Raw genomic sequence first — 19064 nt, 5'->3', positions numbered from 1 at the left:
AAATTCAATCTGAATTAGCTTGGCTTAGCGTTCACACGGAGCTAATGCGACTTAATTTAATTCGCAGTTAATTAATTCGAATTAAACTAATTTGCATTAAATTCTCCATGTGAATGCTAAACAAAGCTAATTCGCAGTAACTTTACGTTTACCGGGTAATTCGAATTAAACTCTCCATGTGAACAGGGCATAAATAAACTATCTAAGTGCATAGTTATAATGATCAAGAGTGCCTCTACCAAAATTGTGGATTTTATGGTCCAAGGGTCAGGGGTTATGGCGGGGCTCTATTGATTGTATAGTGAAAATACATGAATTCTTTGAAAATCTTCTTCTCTGCTCCTGGGTATTATGCAGATACATGTACCTATAATGCTAACTATATATATAATTATCTATATTACTATAATGAGCAAGGGTTCTAATCTTCCAGAATTATGAATTTCAAGGCCAGAGGGTCAGGGGTACCATAAAGGGGGCTGTACTTATATACATTGATTGTATATTGTTTAATGTCTCTCTTGAGAATATTTTACTCATATGGAGACGTCACCATATGTCGGTGAAGGGCTTCAAATTTAGACTATACTCAGCACGCAGGGCCATTGAGCAGTGAGGGTTCTTTATGTGCCAACGCTTACCATGAATCGGGACCAACTGAAAATGAATGATTTGTTTGAAATCTGCTCCTTGGTATTAATCTAATATTCTTCAAAAGCAAGGATGCCTTTTCAAAAATTGTGCAATGTGTGGATCTATAGGCCTAAGGGTCAAGGGTCAAGGGTTCATGTGTGGTAAGAATACTACTGATTATTGCTGAATTACTGATTAGTTGAAATTGCATTTTTCCTTACCAAACCTATGGGTATTAAGTAACCAAACTAAGCAACTACTAAGTGTATAGTTATGATGTTCAAAGGTGCCTCTTTCAAAATTGTAAATGCCATACCATCTGGCTTATAACATGAATCAAATTTATTTACTTGAAAGTTGTTGCATAATGCTCAGATGACCTATAAGGCCCATGGGCCTCTTGTTAGATTAATTAATTTAATTAAATAAATTGATCCTAATTAATAAATCATTAATTAAACAAACTTACTTTGACTTTCTTTTCGTGATGCCTTGGATTCAAGTAATATTTTCTTCAGTTAAAAGTTTTCCACTTAAGTATAGTAGCTTGTTCCCTTATTAGGGTCCCCTTATTTTACACAATATACATGAAGATATGGTATTATTTTTATTTTCATGGTGTATAATATAGTATTTCTCATTAAAATTTTGTACAATCATTAATAATGACTTTAAGTATCAAGAAATACAAGCCAATTTTCAACACCTATCGCAAAAAAAAAATTCTGGAACATTTTCTTTCAAACAGAGTGTGGTTTCTCTATTACATACAAATGGGCAGAGTCATTTAAATCAGGTACTATATAAAGGAAGAAATGGTGAGCTGTAGCTCTTTTCCATTACTCCTTCGAAAATCTTTTCCATTGCCCCTGGGTAATATGCCAATGATCTTAGTGTATATATTTAGGACGAAGAAAAGTGCATCAATTAATATGGTTAATTTCATGCCCCATGGGTCAGGGGTATACAATGGATCTTCAGATATCCGGACGCCAGATATCCGGATGCTTCAGTATCCGGACAACTTTTCATCGGAATGGATTTTGTCTTGTTTAACTGGTGATTCAGATATCCGGACGTTTCACATGACTGGACAATTTGACTACGAACCAAAGCGTCCGGATAAATAAAGCTCCATTGTAGTCTGAAATAAATTAATGGTTACAGGTATGAAATCTGTGTGGTATTAGTCAAATAAAAATAATTTTGAAATATGTGGCTTGAGGGTCAGTGGTTCCTGTAGGGTGGGCTGCACAACTGGTTATACAGTTGAAATGCACTTTCTCTTTGTTACTCTGATCTTACTCTGGGTATTAAGTATCTTACATGTGAAAGAGTATGCATGCTAAGTGTATAATTATGATAAGTAATGGTGCCTCTTTCATTTTATTATACTAGACTAGTTATTAGCTTTATAATACATGTAATAAATCGGACAGAAAAGAAAATATGAAATCAGAAGAGGATATGTAAATGAGAAATCTCAATTAGGTGAACTCCTATAAATACCATCTGACATTTAATTAATTAAGGGAATTCATTGGTAAACTCTGTATTCTCATTTCTGTAGTTGTTTGTACTTTGTTGCATGGATTTTGTTTGAAAGATTGCTGGTAAGAGTATAGAGCAGCCTAGAGGTTCCCTGTAACCTGTTGACAGATCCCCAGAATCTGCCACGACATGTCTCTGAGATCTAAATCTATAAACTGCCCCTGATCATAGTGAACTAGGGTCTGTAGATCATCTAGAGCTGTTTGTACTCGCATTGTGTCTACATGTCTGTAGCACAAGATCTCTAGCATGTGTAACAGTACCAAGGATGGTACAAATAATACTGTCATGCGGTTCTGTTGAGCAGACTGTAGTTCTGGTATCAATTCATTGATGTAATGGATTCTAGTGTAAAGTCTGATATCCCATGCTACAGCCTGCCTCATCTTTGTCGACCAGGACGGTCCCCCTACAGCCTCAGTATACATCTCTCTATCTACATAATTTTTATACATAACATAAGGCTGTGCTAACTTGACCTTTGTCATCTTTGAGATTTTACAAAGTTGAATTTCAATTATTCATTAATCTTTCAATTTTTCATAAGTAAAGTTATCAAATCTGTTACTATAGGTACTACATATGTATTTAAAAAATGTCGGAAATGAAAACTAAAAAATATCGAAAATGAAAAGTAAAAAAATCCGCAAATGAAAAGTAGATAATTACCAAAAATTAATGAAATGAAATGTAGCCGTTAATTTTATGCTTCATCTAAAATTAAATTATTGAGGACATTAAAGGTGAAATGCAACGCCACTTTTTAGGTCACCTGAGTAACTCAGGTATTCTTTGAAAATCTTCTCTGCTCCTAGGTATTAGATAAATTAAGTGCATAGTTATGATGACCAAGAGTGCCTCTACCAAAACTGTGAACTTTATGGCCCAAGAGTAAGGGGTTCTGGTGTTAATGTGGGGCTCTATCTGATTATATAGTGAAAATACATGACTTCTTTGAAAATCTTCTTCTCTGCTCCTTGGTATTAAATAGACCAACTAAGAACATAGTTATGATGAGCAAGTGCCTCTATCAAAGTTGTGAATTTTAGGGCCCCAGGTTCAGAGGTTCTGGTGTTAGGGTGGGGCTCTATTGATTGTATAGTGAAAATACATGAATTCTTTGAAAATCCTCTTCTCTGCTCCTTGGTATTAAATAAACTGAGTGCATCAATGTGATGATCAAGAGTGACTGCATGTACAAAAATTGTGAATTTTATGGCCCCAGGGTCAGGGATTCTGGTGTTAGGGTGGGGCTATATTGATTATTTAGTGAAAATACATGAATTCTTTGAAAATCTTCTGTGCTACTAGGTATTAATGCCCTGTTCACACGGAGAGTTTAATTCATAGTAAATTAATGCAAAGTAAACAAATGCGAATCAAACTCATATGAATAAAATTGCGTCAACAGGACAGCTTATGCAAAATAAAGTAATGGGAATTAAAATTTTACGTCTGCTGCCCGCTTATAACACATCACCTTCTGCAGAAGCATATCCATTTGACAAAATGGCAAAGTGTCTCTATATATACATTTTCATGATGAACAAAATTTTCCTAATTTTTTCACTCAAAATTACAAGTACCTATAGCTGACCATTGCAAATAAGTCAGTCAATAAATAATTAGTCAAATAAAAATAATTTTGAAATATGTGGCTTGAGGGTCAGTGGTTCCTGTAGGGTGGGCTGCACAACTGGTTATACAGTTGAAATGCACCTTCTCTTTGTTACTCTGATCTTACTCTGGGTATTAAGTCCTTGCATGTGAAAGAGTATGCATGCTAAGTGTATAATTATGATAAGTAATGGTGCCTCTTTTCATTTTATTATACTAGACTAGTTATTAGCTTTATAATACATGTATATAATAAAACAGACAGAAAAGAAAATATGAAATCAAGGAGGATATGTAAATGAGAAATCTCAATTAGGTGAACTCCTATAAATACCCATCTAACATACGATCATTAAAAGAATCCATTGGTAAACTCTGTATTCTCATTTCTGTAGCTGTGTGTACTTTGTTGTATGGTTCTTGTCTGAGAGATTGTTGGTATGAGTAAAGGGCAGCCTGGAGGTTTCCTGTCACCTGTTGACAGATCCCTAGAATCTGCCACGACATGTCTTGTATATCTAGGTATAAGGTGTCCCTGATCATAGTGAACTAGGGTCTGTAGATCATCTAGAGCTGTTTGTACTCTCTTTGTGTCTACATGTCTGTAGCACAAGATCTCTAGCATGTACATCAGTATAAAGGGTGGCATATATAATATGTTGTTATTCTGTTGAGCAGACTGTTGTTCTGGTATCAATTCACTGATGTAATGGATTCTCATTGTAGCTCTGACATTTCCAGCTACAGCCTGCCTCCATTTTCTAGACCAGGACGGTCCCCCTACAGCCTCAGTATACATCTCTCTATCTACATAATTTTTATACATAACATAAGGCTGTGCTAACTTACCTTTGTCATCTCTACAAAAGGTAAAGCTTCCATGTATCTACATGTCTTGTAGTAATACATGGCTATGTACAGCATGTCTGTGATACAACCAAATTTGGCTGCTAATTTCAGCATGTGACAGGACATTTCGTCAGCGCTATAAATCAGTTTGTTGTCAGGTGTGTGGGTTTCCATGTGTAATTTAAAAGCAGTGTACTGCAGGACACTAGCAGTAATGATCTGTAACACTAAGACTTGATACTGTGTCGGGAGGGGTGAACCTATCATCTTTTCTATTGTATGTAGATATTTAATGCAGCTTTGTATGTCGAATTTGTTTGATATAATGCAATGACTTAGTATTTCTTCAAATAGATTTATATCAAATTCAGCCTCAGAAATCAGAGTATGATCATCTGTACAGATGGAGTTTCTGGGTTATGTAAAACATTTATAATATAAGACCTAATGGAGGGACTGTGTAGCAGGAATGCTAAGCCCTTCTCATACAACTCTGACAGTCTTAATAATAGTTGATGTTGTTTGACACGATGATTTTTTACTCAGAAACATGTTGTTATCTGGAATGAAAAAGTTAGGACAGACCCCCTCAAACACCCATTTCAGGATGAGTTTAAAACAGACCCAGAAACTCCCCAGGAGATTTTGTGGACACCAGTGACTCAGAGGTATTGCTTTTTGTTGAATCACCCAGAAAACTGCGGTTTTCATGTGATAGGAACACAGTAATTTATCATCATCACCTACTCCATTGTTAATTATTTCTGTTAAGATCAATTTAAGTAAGCCATAAGTTAAGAATTGACAGTGATTCATAACAAACACAAGTTTTTGTTCAGCTTGGGAAAAAGAAATTCTCCATTCATGATCTTCATGATGTCCTAGCTTATGTCCAATTGCTACAAAGTGACATCCATTTTTCACTATATCATCAACAACATGAGGCTGGGGCCATGAGTGACATCTGTCTATCCATGAGGAGGCAGAGGGGGGCCAAAAGTCACTGACTAAACAGACGGCATTATCAAATTCTTTTGGTCCAGATTGTTCCACTGGCACAGGGTCCATGTGGAGTAAGGTTATAATGTGCAGTTACTGATGATTCAGAACAAAGAGAACTGTCTGTATTCAGAACTAGATACATAATATCTGTTATTCATTCTAACACACACTCTCTGGATGTATCTGTCCATGCTTGGTGACAGTAAATATAACAAAGTAAATCCTGGTGGACTATCAGAACAGTCACACAGGATCAGTGTTTGTCTGTGTGTGTTGTAATACTGAGACTGATATAATTCCCAGACCACACAGTGATTATTTGACCACTTCATAATGTCCATATCAGATCCTTTCAGTCTGAATCCTTCTCCGTGACTTCCACTCACCATCACTCTGTTGTCATCACTTGTCGTCATTTCATTTATCACCTTCTCTATGATGTCCACCACATCTCTCCTCATGGTCACCTGTTGTGACGTCCCCACTTTATAACACAGTCCCACAAACACTGACTCTGATATGCGTTGTATGGCTTTAGTACTGAGAATGATTAAAGTGGAATTTATATATTCTTGTATAATTAATGTTTCACTTTTGTACACCTATAATTATCATACCTTAATTAATCTGGAAATTTTTGCTGTTGATAAATTTGTAGCAAATTTGTGAGTTCAATGCATTCGCAAAAATATTTTTCTTAAAAATAAATACCAATAAGAAAATATAAACAAAGCAGTGGTAATTTGCAAAATTTTGAAATGTAAAAAAAATTAATCAACACCATTTTGACCCAAATTCGCAAAATAAAAATGACATAAAATTTTCCAGATATACAGTAATTGATAAGCTTAATAAATTATTATGTTTTATCAAAAAGAAATGTTGACAGTGTATATTTATTTATCTCTTAATTAGAAAATTTTTTTTACTTTAAATCATACATGTAAATCATAAAATAAAAAAAAACTTCCTCAACTGAATCAGTTATTTTTCAACGCAACTAAATCATTCATTTTAAATAGTGAAATTTATAACTGAAAGTGTCTAGGCCAGACTAGGGTATATTTTAAATTCAGTGGTGTGAAATTGGTTAAAACCAATTTTACTGTCAACAAATTACACTGATTCAGATGATTTAGGAATTGTTTTTAGTTTTATAAATTCTTGTCATTAAAACTTACGTTTGTGAGCTTCTAATGGAGTCCATTTTTGGTGGCGGATATTCCTTTCTGCTAAAGTGTATTCTAGTGTGAAGTCACAGATTTCACCTGAGGTGCAAAGTGGGGATAGACGAAAAGCTTCCTCTCGATGGGTATTTGGAGGTCAAGCTCAGACATCTACAATTTTAATTTGATAAGTGAAAATAATATCTCACTTATATATGATAATGGGTAACTCTGCTTGGAAAATATGGAAATTTTCTTAATGAATCAAATTTCATCAAAATGTTGAATTTCCTTCTTACCCAATAAAATTAACTCAAGTCATCAATTTCGTTTCCTTTATGTATTTTGGACTCCTGTTTGCTTCCGATGAAATTTTTCTGATACAGACTTTAAATTAATAACACTTGAACTTTGGCTTAAAATATTTCCAGCCATGGGATTAGTTTTGTCCTTAAATATAAAGCAAAACTGTAGCATAATAGGATAGAATGGTTTTTATGTCCCACTGTGATTACGGCTGGGGCATATATTTAGTGTTTGTTTTCTCTGTCTTCTGTCCTTTTGTCACACTTTGCATTTATCTCTGTTCAAAGCTCAGTTTTAAAGAATTTAACTAAAATATTTTCATCAAACTTCATATGCTGTTAAGTATTGATGAGAGTCACTCAGGTGACCTGTTGCTATCTGTTTTCATCCGTCATTGTATGTCACAACCCCGGGGGAGAGGGGGGGGGCTCTACTTATATACTGAAAATGAATTAATTGTTTGAAAACTGCTCCTTGGTATTTAAATCAAACATTTTTTTTATAGGCAAGGGTGCCTTTTCAAAAAATGTGCAATGCTTGAACCAAGGGTCGGGATTCATGTGTAGTAGGGAGAGGGGGGGGGGGCTCTACTTATATACTGAAAATGAATTAATTGTTTGAAAACTGCTCCTTGGTATTTAAATCAAACATTTTTTTTATAGGCAAGGGTGCCTTTTCAAAAAATGTGCAATGCTTGAACCAAGGGTCGGGATTCATGTGTAGTAGGGGCACTACTGATTATTGCTGGTTAGACTTTTTGATTTTTTTTTTATAAAAATTATTTATGAAAATAAAACACATTATTTGTGAATATTTTTTAAACCTGTATGGTTGAAAACACCATAAAACTAGTCACAACTAAGGACAACATGTTTGTCAATCATATTTTTAAAAGAAATTTATTTTTCGAAATTGAGTAACTTTAGAGAAATTATTTTTTTTTTTTAATATTTGGATCTACTCGATTAAAATTAAACTGATCCTGATCAAAATTAACACAAAACGAACACAGAGCTAAAGCCACGAACTATCAATATATGCCTTTAATTTTAGACAAAATTTTAGTTTGAAATCACAAAGCCTATCATATGTCATTTTGTAAAGCACAATGTCATGGTACGCTACAAATAATTTTTTGTCACACAGGCCACCGTCCTTAGCACATGCGCAGAGACAAATATACCTATGTAGTTAAAAACTGCTTAAAAACGCCGATTTTACGGCAGTTATTCCAAAATTTAAATTTGGCCACAGTAGAGTACCCTTTCCAAACTTTGCATACATAAAAATATTACATATATGCACCTTTATGCAAAATATATTAGAGGTACTCGCGTGTGGCCAATATGAATTTTACATTTTATGAACGTTGAGCTTTCAGAAATTGAAGCAAGGACCTCCATTCTTATAGTAGTTATAAGTTCATCATATGCATAAATACCCTAAATTAGTTATTAGTATATCAGATTTATTCTTGATAATTATATAATCCCCAATTTGTCAATAATTCTTTACTAGAATTTTTTAAATTGTCATTTAATATGGTTTCTTTTATATAATTTAAAAATTACGCTCTTTTCTTTCATGCTTACGTACATGATACAATGATGACGTCATAATATGACCGTGAGGCCTACTGTCAAATGAGCAAAAATAATTTGAAAAAGTTTGTCAAAATAATTTTATAATTAGAAAAAAAAGTGTTGAAAATTGATTTATGTTGGGTTTCCACTTTGTTGATAGCACTAGATGTTGAACGTATAAAAGCCAAATACGTATGTTATATCTTAAATACAAGCAACTCTATGACTGTGTATTCTAGTAAACGTAAAATAGTTAATAGTTTGATCTGTTCATAATTACAAATGAAGAAATATATGGCGTTTATGAACATTATGCATTCAAGATTTACAGTAAATGTTAGTTAGCTTACATTATTTTAAAACTCTAAAACGCTTGTTCTCTCTCTCTCTCTCTCTCTCTCTCTCTCTCTCTCTCTCTCTCTCTCTCTCTCTCTCTCTCTCTCTCTCTCTCTACGTAGATTTTCCCTTCTTTATTAGCCTATTACGATGTCTTAGAATTTTTGATTTGGACTTCTAATTTACAAGATCAACTTACATATTTGACGATGTCCTTTATGAAGTGTAAGAACCATTTCATATATAAATACTAAAAGTATTATACAATTTTGATAAGAGCTTATTTATAGAGACAGTTTTTATGTTATTTAATTTTTTTGCGAAAGGGGGAGTGGGAGGGCATTCCTTTAAAAAAATACTACGCAGAATTTTTTTCCGGAAGGAAAAAAAAAGAAAGAAAAATCTACAGTGTATTTGTAATCTAATAACTCTGAAACAGAATAACTCCGGATGATCCATCCGCGCACACGTTTATAGAAGAAGTTTGTCTCTAAAATTCACTGGCAAAACAATCGGACAGACGTAAGAAACGGGATCACTAATTATCTATAGATAGAAGAAAATCTCCGCGGAAGTGATGTGAAAGTGTTATTTGGGGATGACAATTACTAAAAATAAGTGTTAAATATGAAGCTTTTATTTTCACTACATTTTATACGAGGGTTGTCCCAAAAAGTCGTAGACAGGTAAAACAGTTTTGTTTCCCTTTGCTTTATTAAATTTCTTTACTTGTCATAGCAAAGAGTAACATTTTATGATTATGCACTTCAAATTTCATGATGATACCGCATCATATAAGAAAATTATGAAAAAATAAAGAAAGAATATAAGTGTACACCGGCGCAAGAAAGCAAGCGTCTTACGCCTCTTATAACGTCATGATCTCTTTGGCTGCTTTACTAGTGGGTATTAACATTTTAATATTTTTTAAAGTGATTTTTACACTCTTGAATAAGGGACATATATTCAAATACACCGCTGTCCGTTTGGTTTTTTTTTACTTGTTTTTTAAATCAGATTCAAATTTCAGTCGAAATTTAGTCGTAGATCGCCTTACATTGTAGGCAGCAGAGAAAACAAATTGTTTGACGTCGTTCGCTGTTTAGAATTTTTCCAAATTGTTTGTGTTTATCAAACAACACTCTACTTCTTACATGCCGTTATTAACTATTTTCGGTACAGAAGAAAAATTCTCATTGAATATCGTGCAATTTAAAAATAACTTTTTAATTTAAATTTGGTGTGTAATGTCACTTCTGTACTCTAAGTTCCCGTCTCCGATGTATATAAACCATATTCAAGACAATTTATTACATCTACGTGCGCCGACTACGCGTTCGACGACGTCATTTTCATCAAACTCAATTTCAACGATACTTTGAAAATCATGACATCAATCGTCTGATTTTAATGATATATATATGAAACTTTGAAATAATATTAAGATTTTTATTCTGGTTTTAGTGGTTTAAATTTGAGTTCAATGTATTATATAGTACGAAAGAAATGAAAGCAAATAAAATAGTTATATGCGTAAATTGTTCCAAATTTTGTCCGTGCGCCGACAGGCCTTATCGTCCTTCATATAAATCGTCCTAATATTATTAATATGAAAGATATGTATTTAAAAATTCACAATTTAAAAGAACATTGAATATACTATGTCTTTGCAAAATTTGGTAAGTATTGGTTGCATGATTAAAAAGTTATTAAGATTGTCTACGACTTTTTGGGACAACCCTCGTATACATACCACTTGCACCTATGTATATCTACAGTGAACGCGAATTGGGACATGTATTTTTGTTACTTAGGATGCCCCTTCACTATGATTAGTAGTTAGATTGGTTTCGCTTCAAATATATGAACAAGAAACATATTGACGCGAACGTCAAAAATCGGCCGCTAACCAATTAATTCTTCCTTTGATAGAAGTAATTCGAAACTGAAATTTGAGTGATCGGTTTTTTAAATTTATATTTTCCTGTTGAAATATCCTCGTGACATGAAATACTAGCATGCGACATTGCCGATTTTCTTCATGCACAATGCATGTACACTATTATATGTGTAAGCAAACTGCACATAGACCTCTGCGTCTCTGCACGCAGTTTCGTACAAACGAACTCTGGTGGAAGTTTGATATTTATATAGTAATTATTACACAAAAGTAAAAATCTAAAGTTTAGACTTAGTTATAGTTTTTTTTTTAATTCAAACATAACAAATATGAAATATGTAGGACTCTCTTAGAGGATGTTAACAACCCCCTAATCGATCTAGATCCACCACTACATTTCTTCTCTTTCAGTGTTGAGATGTGGCGGGAAAATGATTGGCACATTGTAAAAACGTGCTTTTTCCAAGCCTCATAGACCAAATTGTCGTACGATGCCGTGCTTTTAAGAAATCAATATTTCATCGAATTTTTGAAAAACTTTCATAGACAATGTATGAATAAACACGGCATTTTAAAATAAGTACAACAAATCCTGTCTAGACTGTTTAAAAAGAGAAAGTAAATTGTCGATATACAACGTGGTCTTTGTTTTACACTATGCCTACACAAGACTTTCAGTAATGTCAGATCGAGTTTGTCTGAGTGTGATTTGGGGACAAGCGACAATCCTTTGCTAATTGAAATACTTGATTTTTTTTTGTACAATAAACAGGCGCAGATTTGTTTTAATGCAGTACACAATAATGTGATTTAAGATGAAAGGATTAAAACGCATGTCTTACCCCCCCCCCCCCCCCCAAGACAAAATAGAAGCGATAGTGATATAGAACATGAGAATTAAAAATAGTCAATCAAATAAAAAAAATGCACTGTTTAATTTTGCTTAAAGAGCAAGATAAATACCTGAAAGAAAAAGAAACCTAAATCAAAATGCGTGTGATATCAATATTATCTAGCAGACTACGATATACCTGATGATATAACTAGAAAAACTCGAACTTTGAGCTACAATCTATAATTTTTTATTATAACTTTTTTATAAAAATCTTTGAAATCAAATTCATTTTACTTAAACCCCCTCCTTTTCTTTAAAACTTCAAGAATTCTGCAATACATATATTTTATTGTCAAAATGCACGAATAAATCAGGGTTCTTCACATACACAAAAAACATACTTACCCACTTTGTTAATATATTTCTTTATAATAGGCCCAAATTTTTGTTAAGAAAAAGATTTAATAATTACTGCGCCCGGCTTCACTTTTTATTTATCCAGTCACAAAATTAAATTAAATTAAATAGTTTTAAAACTACATCATGTACAGAAAAAAAACAATTGTAACGCTTGGGTTTACAAAGGTAAGAAGTTACTGTAGAATATTTTATTGCAAAGGACTTTTTACGATGTTATGACGTTACGTTACTAATAATGACGTTCCTCATGTAAATTTCATTCAAAACAATGCCATACTGTCAAGTCTCTTCTTGAAAAAGTATAAAAGATATCTAAAAAAGGAAAACAGTTCTGAAAAGCTACAAGTCTACACTATCTTTAGTGAACTTCTCATTGAATTTTTAGTTAAGGCATATTTCGTTAGTTCGTGGCTTTAGCTCTTTATTGCCTCTTCATGTATTTACAATGAAGAAATCTATTTTATTGCCAGGTTCAAAAATGTTTTAACCCTTATAACACCTAATCAGACTTATAAGTGTTCTTGGGAAATTTTATTTATTTTCAATAATTGTGCAATTATGGTTGGGATCGGTTTAATTTTGATTGGGATAGGTCAAAATTACAAAAAATAATTTCTCTAAAATTTGTCTTTTTCATTTCAATTTCTTTTATAAATATGATAAATGAACATGTTCTCCCAAGTTGTGACTGGTTTTAAGAAGATTTTAACAACAAAATTAAAAATATTCACAAATTTGTGTTTTATTTTCATAAATATTATATATACGGCTTTTCATTCCATATTTTATAAGGTTTTCATGTGATGCATTCATTTACAGCAAAATTTTTACAAGAAAGCATCTAATTTGGATGTAAATAATTTTTTGAATTTTCTTTGAAAAAAAATACAAAAAATTCATATAAAATAATCAAGAGCTAATGTCGGTCTTTCAATGCTGTAACCATTGTTTAAAAAGGTTGACTCAAAGATCTATAAAATAAAATGTTGGTGTGGCATTCCTCCTAAAGCAAAAGCCAGCATGTAAACAAGTTACCAAGAAGAAAATAATTTCTAATCCCTGGACACAATTTCTGTCAAGTTTTCGAAAGTTAAATTGGAAGTTTATTATAATTTTATAAGAAATGGTTTTTGACTGTTTGGTTTCATTTTAGTGTACTGGAGCTGTGGAGACAAAGTCTGTTACATATCAGGGGCAGTTCTACTTATCATTCCTTACATCATGCTTAGAAAGATCAAAGGTTCCTCCCACACAGCCTGACAAGCTCTCTGATTGGTCACTACCTACAATCTTATTTCTTACAGCATCTGTGATTGGTCAACAGCAAAGAGAGATCTCAAGCATTACAATTTGTCCATATCTTCTTTTTTAAAGTAACATTGCAGCATTCTTACCTTAAATAAACATTTTTATTAAAACTTACGGACAGCATATATCATGGTGCTTTTGTGAGTATATCATACAAATGTACATATAGAACTCTTAATCAAACTTTTATTTACAACATGTTTTATTCCTGAATTACTGATGAAAAGTCTGTTTAGTTTTATTAATCATTTTCTGTTAATATCAGTTATTCCCATTTTTACTGGTTACATGATAAAGTAAGTTGTGAACCTGAAATGCACATGTATTTTTTAAAGTGAAGCAAAAGTTGATTCATTTTCAATGTTGGTATGGAGCCAGGAGGTAGTTGATTATTCACCTTATTTTGGGGTATTTGTAGAACATCTCATTACTGCTGATTACTATGATGACAATAATATATCTAGTCCATGACAAAATTAAGGATTATTTTTTACATGTGCCATTCTATTTTCTAGCACAATATACCTGGTACTACATTGTACATGTATATTGGTTACTTAATTTATACAGTACTTACACAAAGAATCAGTGAAATGTTTGGAGGTTTAGGTTAAGGATTTTATATTCTTGTTCTGGTTGGTTTGTTTACATTATGTATTGTATACATATTGTATGCATATGTTTAAGTGATGTTTGCAGGATAAATATATTTATGTTTCAGAGTAGTTTTTTGTGCAATTGTTAAATAATACTGTTCTGTAAACTTGTATGTGATAAAGTTTTCGTCTTCCAATGTATCTTTTTGTAAGAAGTACAGTTGTCTGCTCTTGAGGATTTATTCAGGGAATTGTTTGGTATAACCTTGTTTCAAGGTCATTCTACAAAGAAAGTTCAAGGTTACTGCCAGAAAAAAACTCAGACATTTCTTTTCTATGTTATCATATTAAGAAGAATCATGACAAGCTCCATCTGTAGAGAGATTGCTTTGGACATGAGTGTTTGTCTCAACTTTGACCTCAGGTTCTTCTGGCAAGTTCAAGGTCAAGGGCAGAAAAAGATATACACGTCCAGTAACTTCTTGTCTGAGCTATAACATGCATTTAGCAATGGAGAATCATTGGAAGTTTTAAAATTTTTAAAATGAAAAAAAAATTATTCCGATAAATTTTCCTAGAAATCTTGAAGTGATTCGACTGCTGGCATTAATGTATTACAATGATATATGCTGTAGTGTTGAACATTCGATTTTTAATGTATTGTTGATATTTCCTGTTTCTATTAATAAAATTTGCTAAGAATATATGGAATGAGGTGTCAAGTGTGCTTGTTAATGAATATGTTACTAAAAATGAAAAGACTTTTATTTATTTTTGTAATTTGTCATGATTGTTGAGTGTAAATTTTAAAACCTTGTTTAAATTTATTAACTTTTTTAAGGATGGTTAGTTTAACATTAATTGCCTTATAGTATCAAAACCATTAATTTTTTCTAAAATGTTATGATATTATTTTTTTTTCAAATCTTTGTATTTTTTGATACATTTAAGTACTTAAAATGTGTACTTGCAATGTTTTAATACGGTGTATTTTTAATATATATTGGGCTTTGGTGTGTTTGGTTTATTTTCAATCTTATTTTTGCTTCCTTGAATTATTATATTTAACAATAGAATATAGAAGTGTTGATTCAACTTTCCTCACATAAGGGATTTACCAATGCTAAAAATATGTTAATATACACCAAAAAGTTTAGATTTTGATTTTGTTGAGATGACTTCAGCAAAGAAAGAAATCAAAAGAAAATTTATATGTTTTGATATATACATATTTATTATATATATTTATTTTCTGTTCATGAAAATTTTCTTTTCAATAATGTAAAAAAAAAAAAACTACCTGTGGAATTACATATTAAGTTTGAATCTAGTCTAAGCTTCTTGATTATAATTATTTTCCTCATAAATTAGTTTAAGAAGGAGGAAATGTTGAATAATGATAAATAATAACATTGAAATTTAAAAAAATAAATTGAATGTGTAATTGAAATCATGTTGTTACATTTCTTATATTTCTGTTGAATATTAATACTTTGTATTCATTCATAAAATTAAAGGCAAACATAAAGAAAAGAGTTATAAAAATCAAAAAGAATTGTTGGTGAACAATGAAGAGAAAGATTTAAGAATTTTACTCATAGTTTCAGAATAAATTTGTGTCTGCTTCTCTTTTGTAAGTAAAAGAGGGTCAAACTGAAGATCAAATACTATATGTGTACTTAAAAGAAAGGGCTTCATATTTCAGCAGTTTTGGCGCAGACAAGGATGCGCTAATTCATGAATACCGCCACGAATACATCAATAAATAGAGTATATGGTACAACAAACGTGTATTTCTAATTCATTATTATGTTACATTCTGTAATTTTTTGTTACCAGGACAATGTTTTGAATCAGTTGTTCTTAAGATTGGGCTTTCTTTTTTTATCTTCATTAGTATGCAACAAGGGAAGATGTTTTTCTTTTTGGGGACCATCATGGCTTTAGTGCAGGGTAAGTCATTTGGCTGTACAAATTTTTTGCTGTGTTAATTGTTTTTATGTACCTCACAAACCTTAAAGCAAGTGGTAAAATAAAATCATGGAATCAACTAAATTTATTGAAAGCAATTATTTGATATGTTTTCTGCATAAAAATACAGGTGGCTATATGAGAATGATACCTGTAGGGAAAGAAGACCCTGGTAAGAATTTATCAATTTTATCCATCCATAATTTAAAAGCTTAGCAGCTTTGTTATCTATGAAAATAAGCAATTTTACATCATTTCATTTCATTTTGAAGAGAAAATACTGAGTATTAAAAAGTTTTCCACTTAAGTATAGTAGCTTGTTCCCTTTTTAGGTTCCCCTTATTTTACACAATATACATGAGGATATGGTATTATTTTTATTTTAATTGTGTATAATATAGTATTTCTAGTTAAAATTTTGTACAATCATTTTAATGATTTTGAGTATCAAGAAATACAAGTCAATTTTCAACACCTATCGCAAAATAAAAATTCTGGAACATTTTCTTTCGAACAGACTGTGGTTTCTCTATAACATACAAAAGGACGGAGACATTTAAATCAGGTACTATATAAAGGAAAACATGGTGAGCTGTAGCTCTTTCCATTACTCCTTCAAAAATCTTTTCCATTGCTCCAGGGCAATATGCCAATGATCTTAGCATATATATTTATGAGGAAGAAGGGTGCATTTATTGAAATGGTTAATTTCATGCCCCCTGGGTCAAGGGTATAGTCTGAAATAAATTCAGGGTTACACGTATGAAATCTGCTCTGTAGTATTAGTCAAATGAAATTTGTGATAAAAATAATTTTGAATATGTGACCCCAAGTTCAGTGGTTCCTCTGGGGTTGTGTGCACAAATGGTAGGCCTTTCAGCTAATTTTTCAAGTTGCACATAATTATAGTAAAAAACATTGTATAGATAAATTTATAGGTACATAAAATTATCAAAAAAGATAATAACTTGTGCATACTTTTAATTACCTCATTAAAAAGTTTAATCATTTATACTTGACTTTTCCGATGTTGTGTTTTAAGACAGGTAACTCAGGTGTGAAAAATGACAAACTTAGTGCCGATTTGTGAGTTATCGGTTATAGGAATGACATATAGGCTGCTTCAGCATTGGTATTGTTATATACACAAAAGGGTTCCTTACAATTGTTTTGTTCACAATAAAGAGAATGCCTTCTCTCCACCTGAAATAACAGGGTCAAATGAATAGGGAACAGACTATATTCAATAGTTTAACTCTCTTAGACGATTATTATGAAGAAGAAAATTTTAATGTCATGTTTTTTGTGTTCGCGCTTTTTCGCTTCCTATGTAAATATATATATTTTTACAAGTAAATGCAACAATTGATCATCTTATTTGTGTTACTAAGCACGAAGGGGAACGACCGAGTATAAAAATTTAAATAGGTTAGAACTAAGAAGGAGGGTAGATTTCACTTTTTATTTTAATTAAAATTTTTAATTATTTGCAGTAAACCGGTGTCCGCAACTATAAAGTAAATAAGTTTAACATTGGTGCTAAATTTTAAAACCACTAGATTCTACTGAAAGCAAAGAAACACCTGAGAAATGCTAGAAACTGCCTTGCGTATAAACAGTTAGATACCCGAGCCTGCTCTAAACAAGTTTCAGCAGTGAGTTATCGTTCATAACACCGACCCCTAGCGGCAGTTGAAAGGCCTACAAATGGTTATAAAGTTGAAATGCATTTTCTCTTTGTAACTCTGATCTAACTCTGGGTATTAAGTAACTTACATGTAGAAGAGTATGCATGCTAAGTGTATAATTATGATAAGTAGTGGTGCCTCTTTTATTTTATTATACTATAGACTAGTTATTAGCTTTATAATACATGTAATAAAACAGACGGAAAAGAAAATATGAAATCAGAAGAGGGTTATGTAATGAGAAACTCTGTGAATTCCTACAAATATCATCTGACATTTAATTAATTAAGGGAATCCATTGGTAATTAAACTATGTATTCTCATTTCTGTAGCTGTGTGTACTTTGTTGTATGGTTCTTGTCTAAGAGATTGTTGAGTATAGAGCAGCCTGGAAGTTCCCTGTCACCTATTGACAGATCCCCAGAATCTCCCACGAAATGTCTATGAGATGTAACCCTATCAGCTGACCCTGATCATAGTGAACTAGGGTCTGTAGATCATCTAGAGCTGTTTGTACTTGCATTGTGCCTACATGTCTGTAGCACAAGATCTCTAGCATGTATAACAGTACCAAGGATGGTACAGATAATAATCTGCAGTGGTTCTGTAGAGCAGACTGTAGTTCTGGTATCAGTTCATTGATGTAATGGATTCTATTGTAAAGTCCGACATTCCCTGCTACAGCCTGTCTCATCTTTGTAGACCAGGACTGTCCCCCTACAGCCGCTGTATACATCTCTGTATCTATAATAAAGTTATGCATCACATAAGGCTGTGCTAACTTGACCTTTATCATCTCTACGATAGATAAAGCTTTCATGTATTTTTGTGTCTTGTAGTAATGCATGGCTATGTACAGCATGTCTGTGATACAACCAAACTTGGCTGCTAAATTCAGCATTTGAGAGGACATTTTGTTAGCTCTATAACTCAGTTTGTTGTCAGGTGTGTAAGTTTCCATGTGTAATCTAAAAGCAGTGTACTGAAGGACCCTAGCAGTGATGATCTGTAGCTTGAGGACTTGATACTGTGTCAGGAGGGGTGAACCTATCATCTGTTCTATTGTATGTAGATATCTAATGCAGCTTTGTATGTCCAATTTTACTGGTAAAATATAATGACGTAGTATTTCACCAAATAGATTTCTATCAAATTCAGCCTCAGAAATCAGAGTATGATGATCTGTACAGATGGAGTTTCCGGGGTTATAGAGGACATCTATAATATAAGACCTAATGGAGGGACTGTGTAGCAGGAATGCTAAGCTTTTCTTCTCATACAACTCAGACAGTCTTATAAATAA

The 19064-nt window shown here is 32.4% G+C and overlaps 1 pseudogene; it reads right to left on the bottom strand.

The window, feature by feature from the left end:
- Window positions 1-2156: 2156 nt before the first annotated feature.
- LOC134272780 (uncharacterized) lies at window positions 2157-6859 on the bottom strand (annotated as a pseudogene).
- Between the last annotated feature and the right edge of the window lie 12205 nt (window positions 6860-19064).

This window comes from Saccostrea cucullata, unplaced genomic scaffold (assembly GCF_032062105.1).
Source record: "Saccostrea cucullata isolate Sc308-1 unplaced genomic scaffold, CSIRO_AGI_Scuc_v1 ctg8328, whole genome shotgun sequence".
Lineage (NCBI taxonomy): Eukaryota > Metazoa > Mollusca > Bivalvia > Ostreida > Ostreidae > Saccostrea > Saccostrea cuccullata.
This window is presented reverse-complemented; position numbering and strand designations above follow the sequence as displayed.